The sequence below is a fragment of the Camelus ferus genome, chromosome 2 (assembly GCF_009834535.1).
Source record: "Camelus ferus isolate YT-003-E chromosome 2, BCGSAC_Cfer_1.0, whole genome shotgun sequence".
Taxonomy (NCBI): Eukaryota; Metazoa; Chordata; class Mammalia; order Artiodactyla; family Camelidae; genus Camelus; species Camelus ferus.
The window spans coordinates 120,558,301-120,565,671 of record NC_045697.1 but is presented as its reverse complement, the minus strand read 5'-3'; the positions used below and the strand labels follow the sequence as shown (position 1 = coordinate 120,565,671).

The window sequence follows — 7,371 nt, the reverse complement described above, 5'->3', positions numbered from 1 at the left end:
ATGCTGAAAGTTCGGTAATCCACATGCAAACACATTTGTAGTGAATATATGTCGAATCCGTTATGCATGTAGCGTGTTCGAAAGACGTAATTACACAGCAATGGAATCTATGTAAATTACATACCTAGTGGTTAGAAATCGCTCGAAAAGTTTTTTCCTTAAATAAATGCTTAATTTTCAAAACTGCTATTAGGAAATTGCTGCGAACTCATAGTTAATGTTTCTAGGTGCAAATATGTCTTCTGTGGTAGATGAAAATTTGTAATGCACATGCTTACACTCAATATAGAATGTTGTAGAAACTGTGATGCATGTAATATATTCAGAACACGGAATGTCATGGTAAGTGAAACTATGTAATTACAGTGTATTGGATAGAACTCACTCCAAGGGGATTTTTCTGTGAAAACTGCCTTATTATCGAAACTGGCATTAAGAAATATCTGCAAATACTGAGTACATGCTACTAGCTGTATATAAACATTGTATGGTAGATGAAAGTACATTAATCCACATGCTAACAACTCAGCACTTAATATTTGTCAAACTGTGGTGCATGTAGCATGTTCGGAGCACGTATGTAATGGCGAGGGAGATCTATGTAAATTACATGTCAGCTGTGTAGAACAATCTACAAGGGAATTATCCTGCAAAGTTGCCTGATATTCTAAACTGCATTCAGGAAAAAGCTGCAAAATCACAATAATATTTTCAAGATGTGTATATGCATTATATGGTGGATGAAAGTTCTGTAATTCACAGGCACACAACTGACTAATGAATGTTGGTCAAATCCTTGATGAATGCAATGTTTCCGACCACGGAAAGTCACTTTGTGGGAAATAATTGAAATTGCAATTCTAATGGTTAGAACACACATGCAGAGATATTTTCTGTGAAAACTTATGATTTTCGAGACTGACGTTAGGAAAAATCTGTGAATTCATGGTAAATATTTCTAGGTGTATTTATGCCTTGTATGGTGGATAAAATTATAGTAATCAACATGCTAACAACTCTGTAGTTAATATTGTGGAATCCGAGATGCATGTAGCATGTTCAGAACACGGGATTTCACGGTGAGCGAATCTTTGTAAATTACATGTCTCTTGGGTAGAACTCGCTCCAAGAGCTTTCTGCTGCGAAATCTGCTGCATTTTCTCAACTGGCGTTGGAAACCTCTGTGAAATCAGAGAAAATGCTTCTAAGTGTCAATATGCCTTTTATTATGCTCAAAGTTCGGTAATCCACATGCAAACACATTTGTAGTGAATATATGTCGATTCCGTTATGCATGTAACGTGTTCGAAAAACGTAATTTCACAGCAATGGAATCTCTGTAAATTACATGCCTAGTGGGTAGAAATCGCTCCAAAGTTTTTTCCTTAGAAAAATGCCTAATTTTCAATCTGCTATTAGGAAATTGCTGCGAACTCATAGTTAATGTTTCTAGGTGCAAATATGTCTTTTGTGGTAGATGAAAGTTTGTAATGCACATGCTTACACTCAATATAGAATGTTGTAGAAACTGTGATGCATGTAATGTATTCAGAACACGGAATGTCATGGTAAGTGAAACTATGTAAATTACAAGTGTATTGGATAGAACTCACTCCAAGGGGATTTTCTGTGAAAACTGCCTTATTATCGAAACTGGCATTAAGAAATATCTTCAAATACTGAGTACATGCTTCTAGCTGTATATAAACTTTGTATGGTAGATGAAAGTACATTAATCCACATGCTAACAACTCAGCACTTAATATTTGTCAAACTGCGGTGCATGTAGCATGTACGGATCACGGTATGTCACGGCGAGGAGATCTATGTAAATTACATGTCTACTCTGTAGAACACTCTACAAGGGAATTATCCTGCAAAGTTGCCTGATATTCTAAACTGCATTCAGGAAAAAGCTGCAAAATCAGAATAATATTTTCAAGGTGTATATATGCATTATATGGTGGATGAAAGTTCTGTAATTCACAGGCACACAACTGACTAATGAATGTTTGTCAAATCCTTGATGAATGCAGTGTTTTCCGACCACAGAAAGTCACTTTGTGGGAAATAATTGAAATTGCAATTCTAATGGTTAGAACACACATGCAGAGATATTTTCTGTGAAAACTTATGATTTTCGAGACTGACTTAGGAAAAATCTGTGAATTCATGGTAAATATTTCTAGGTGTATTTATGCCTTGTATGGTGGAAGAAAGTTCTGTAATCCAAATGCACACAACTGAGTAATGAATGTTTGTCAAATCCGTGATTCATGTAGCGTGTTCAGAAGATGGAAAGTCACTTTGAGGGAAAACACTTTAATTATAATTCTACGGGGTAGAACTCGCATGAAGAGTTTTTTTCTGCGAAAACTTCATGATTTTTGAAACTGAAGTTTGGAAAAGCTGGGAAAGCCGAGTAAATATTTCTAGGTGTAAATATACCTCGTATGGTGGTGGAAAGTTCAGAAATCCACATGCTCACAACTCAGTAATGAATGATTTGTAAATCCAATATGCATGTAGCGTGTTATGAACACGGAATGTCATGGTAAGTGAAACATTGTAAATTCATGTCTATTGGATAGAACATGATCGAAGAGAATTTTTTCTGTGAAAACTGCCTGTATTTCGCAAGTGGCATTAGGACAAATCTGCGAACACAGAGAAAAATGTCTAGGTGTAAATATTCAGTGTTTGGTGGATGAAAGTTTGGTATTCCACATGTTCAGAGATCATTAAATAATGTTTGTCCAATCCGTGATCCATGTAGCGTGTTCTGAACACAGAATATCACGGTGATAGAATCTTTGTAAATTACATGTGTGTTGGGTAGAACTCGTTTCAAAAGCATTTTCTGTGAAATCTGCCTCATTTTCAAATCTGACATTAGGTAAACACTTCAAAATCTGAGAAAATGCTTCTAAGTGTCAATATGACTTTTATAGTGGATGAAAGTTCGGTAATACACACGTTCACCACTCAATAAAGAATGTTTGTCGAATCAGTGATGCATGTAGCGTGTTTCGGAACATGCAATGTCACGGTGAGTGAAAGCATTTAAATTACATGTCCACTTGGTAGAACTTGCTGCAAAAGCATTTTTCTGTGAAATCTGCCTCATTTTCAAAACTGGCATTAGGAAAAAATTCGAATTTTGAGAAAATGCTCTAAGTGCCTATATGACTTGTATGGTGATGAAAGTTCAGAAATACACATGCTAAACAAACCTGTAGTGAATATTTTTTGAAACCGTGATGCATGCAGTTTTTTCAGAAGACACAATTTGACGATGAGCGAATCTCTGTAAATTACATGTCTATTAGGTGGAACAAGTTCCAAGAGTATATTTCTGTGAAAACTGCCTGATTTCAGAAACTGACGTTAGGAAAAATCTGCATATACTTTGTACATGTTTCTAGCTGTATATACACATTTTATGGTAGATGAAAGTTCAGTAATCCACATGCTAACAACTCAGCAGTGAATATTTGTCGAACCTGCGGTGCAAGTAGCAAGTTGAAGCACGGAATTTCACGGCGAGGGACTCTATATAAATTATATGTCCAATGTGTAGAACATGCTACAAGAGATTTATCCTGCTATAGTTGCCAGATTTTCTAAACTGCCATTAGGAAAAAGCTGTGAACTCAGAATAATATTTTCTAGGTTATATATGCCTTATATGGTGGATGAAAATTCTGTAATCTACATGCACACAACTGAGTAACGAATGTTTGTCAAATCCGTGATGAATTTAGCATCGTTCGGCACCATGGAAAGTCACTTTGTGGGAAACTATTGAAATTACAATTCTACTGGGTCGAACTCGCTTGCAGAGATTACTTATGCAATAACATCATGATTTTCAAAACAGACGGTAGGAAAAAGTAGTGAAATCAGAGTAAATATTTCTAGGTGTATATATGTCTCATATGGTAGGATGAAACGTTCTGTAATCCACATGCACACAACTGAGTAATTAACGTTTGTCAAATCCGTGATGCATGTAGCATGTTCAGAAACTGGAAAGTCGCTTTGAGGGAAACTGCTTAAATTACTATTCCTCTGGATAGAACTCGCTTGAAGAGGTTTTTTTCTGAGAAAACTTCATGATTTTAAAAACTGAAGTTAGGAAAAAGCTGTGAAAGCAGAATAAATATTTCTAGGTGTAAATATGCCTTGTATGGTGGATTAAATTTCGGAAATCCACATGCTCTCTAATCAGTAATGAATGTTTTATACATCCAATATGCATAGAGCGTGTTCTGAACAGGGAATGTCATGGTAGGTGAAACATTGTAAATTTCATGTCTGTCTGATAGAACACGCTCGAAGAGAATTTTTCTGTGAAAACTGCCTGTTTTTTGCAACTGGCATTCGGACAAATCTGCAAACACAGAGAAAAATTTCTAGGTGTAAATATGCCGTGTTTTTGGATGAATGTTCGGTAATCAACACGTTCCCAGCTCATTAATCAATGTTTGTCGAATCCGTGATCCATGTAATGTGTTCGGAACACAGACTATCACGGTAATAGAAACCTTGAAAATTACACATGTATTAGGTAGAACTCGCTCCAAAAGCATTTATCTGCAAAATCTGCCTCATTTTCAAAACTGGCATTAGAAAAACACTTCGAAATCTGAGAAATTGATTCTAAGTGTCAATATGAATTGTATGGTGGATGAAAGTTCAGTAATCCACATGCTAAAAAATTCTGTAGTGAATAATTGTCGAAAAAGTAATGCAAGCAGCTTTCTCGGAACACAGAAATTCACGGTGAGGGAACCTATGTAAATTAAATGTCTATTCTGTGGAACTCTCTCCTAGAGCATTTTTCGGTGAAAACTGCCTCATTTTCGAAATTGGCGTTAGGAAAAATTTTCAAAAAATGACAAAATTCTTGTAAGCGACATTATGCCTTGTATGGTGGATAAAATTATAGTAATCTACATGCTAACAACTCTGTAGTTAATATTTGTGGAATCCGAGATGCATGTATCAAGTTCAGAACATGGGATTTCACGGTGAGCGAATCTTTGTAAATTACAAGTCTCTTGGGTAGAACTCTCTCCAAGAGCTTTCTGCTGCGAAATCTGCTGCATTTTCTAAACTGGCGTTTGGAAACCTCTGTGAAATCAGAGAAAATGCTTCTAAGTATCAATATGCCTTTTATTATGCTGAAAGTTCGGTAATCCACATGCAAACACATTTGTAGTGAATATATGTCGAATCCGTTATGCATGTAGCGTGTTCAAAAGACGTAATTTCACAGCAATGGAATCTCTGTAAATTACATGCCTAGTGGGTAGAAATCGCTCCAACAGTTTTTTCCTTAGAAAAATGCTTAAATTTCAAAACTGCTATTAGGAAATTGCTGCGAACTCATAGTTAATGTTCTAGGTGCAAATATGTCTTCTGTGGTAGATGAAAATTTGTAATGCACATGCTTACACTCAATATAGAATGTTGTAGAAACTGTGATGCATGTAATATATTCAGAACACGGAATGTCATGGTAAGTGAAACTATGTAAATTACAAGTGTATTGGATAGAACTCACTCCAAGGGGATTTTTCTGTGAAAACTGCCTTATTATCGAAACTGGCATTAAGAAATATCTGCAAATACTGAGTACATGCTTCTAGCTGTATATAAACATTGTATGGTAGATGAAAGTACATTAATCCACATGCTAACAACTCAGCACTTAATATTTGTCAAACTGCGGTGCATGTAGCATGTTCGGAGCACGGTATGTAACGGCGAGGAGATCTATGTAAATTACATGTCAGCTGTGTAGAACACTCTTTAAGAGAATTATCCTGCAAAGATGCCTGATATTCTAAACTGCAGATAGGAAAAAGCTGCAAAATCAGAATAATATTTTCAAGGTGTATATACGCATTATATGGTGGATGAAAGTTCTGTAATTCACAGGCACACAACTGACTAATGAATGCTTGTCAAATCCGTGATGAATGCAGTGTGTTCGGACAACGGAAAGTCACTTTGTGGGAAACAATTGAAATTGAAATTCTAATGGGTAGAACACACATGCAGAGATATTTTCTGGGAAACTTTTATGATTTTCGAGACTGACGTTAGGAAAAATCTGTGAAATCAGGGTAAATATTTCTAGGTGTATTTATGCCTTGTATGGTGGATAAAATTATAGTAATCAACATGCTAACAACTCTGTAGTTAATATTTGTGGAATCCGAGATGCATGTAGCATGTTCAGAACACGGGATTTCACGGTGAGCGAATCTTTGTAAATTAAATGTCTCTTGGGTAGAACTCGCTCCAAGAGCTTTCTGCTGCGAAATCTGCTGCATTTTCTAAACTGGCGTTTGGAAACTTCTGTGAAATCAGAGAAAATGCTTCTAAGTGTCAATATGCCTTTTATTATGCTGAAAGTTCGGTAATCCACATGCAAACACATTTGTAGTGAATATATGTCGATTCCGTTATGCATGTAGCGTGTTCGAAAAATGTAATTTCACAGCAATGGAATCTCTGTAAATTACATGCCTAGTGGGTAGAAATCGCTCCAACATTTTTTTTCTTAGAAAAATGCCTAATTTTCAAAACTGCTATTAGGAAATTGCTGCGAACTCATAGTTAATGTTTCTAGGTGCAAATATGTCTTCTGTGGTAGATGAAAGTTTGTAATGCACATGCTTACACTCAATATAGAATGTTGTAGAAACTGTGATGCATGTAATGTATTCAGAACACGGAATGTCATGGTAAGTGAAACTATGTAAATTACAAGTGTATTGGATAGAACTCACTCCAAGGGGATTTTTCTGTGAAAACTGCCTTATTATCGAAACTGGCATTAAGAAATATCTTCAAATACTGAGTACATGCTTCTAGCTGTATATAAACTTTGTATGGTAGATGAAAGTACATTAATCCACATGCTAACAACTCAGCACTTAATATTTGTCTAACTGCGGTGCATGTAGCATGTTCGGAGCACGGTATGTCACGGCGAGTAGATCTATGTAAATTACATGTCTACTGTGTAGAACACTCTACAAGGGAATTATCCTGCAAAGTTGCCTGATATTCTAAACTGCATTCAGGAAAAAGCTGCAAAATCAGAATAATATTTTCAAGGTGAATATATGCATTATATGGTGGATGAAAGTTCTGTAATTCACAGGCACACAACTGACTAATGAATGTTTGTCAAATCCTTGATGAATGCAGTGTTTTCCGACCACGGAAAGTCACTTTGTGGGAAATAATTGAAATTGCAATTCTAATGGTTAGAACACACATGCAGAGATATTTTCTGTGAAAACTTTATGATTTTCGAGACTGACGTTAGGAAAAATCTGTGAATTCATGGTA

At 35.9% G+C, this 7,371-nt stretch overlaps 1 long non-coding RNA gene across 1 annotated transcript; it reads right to left on the bottom strand.

Moving 5' to 3' along the window:
* Nucleotides 1-717: 717 nt before the first annotated feature.
* LOC116667226 lies at nt 718-4,025 on the bottom strand. The gene is made up of 3 exons (XR_004324042.1): nt 3,991-4,025; nt 2,905-2,912; nt 718-774 (listed from the first exon to the last, which is right to left on the bottom strand). It is a non-coding gene; the product is annotated as an uncharacterized LOC116667226 (long non-coding RNA).
* Nucleotides 4,026-7,371: the final 3,346 nt, after the last annotated feature.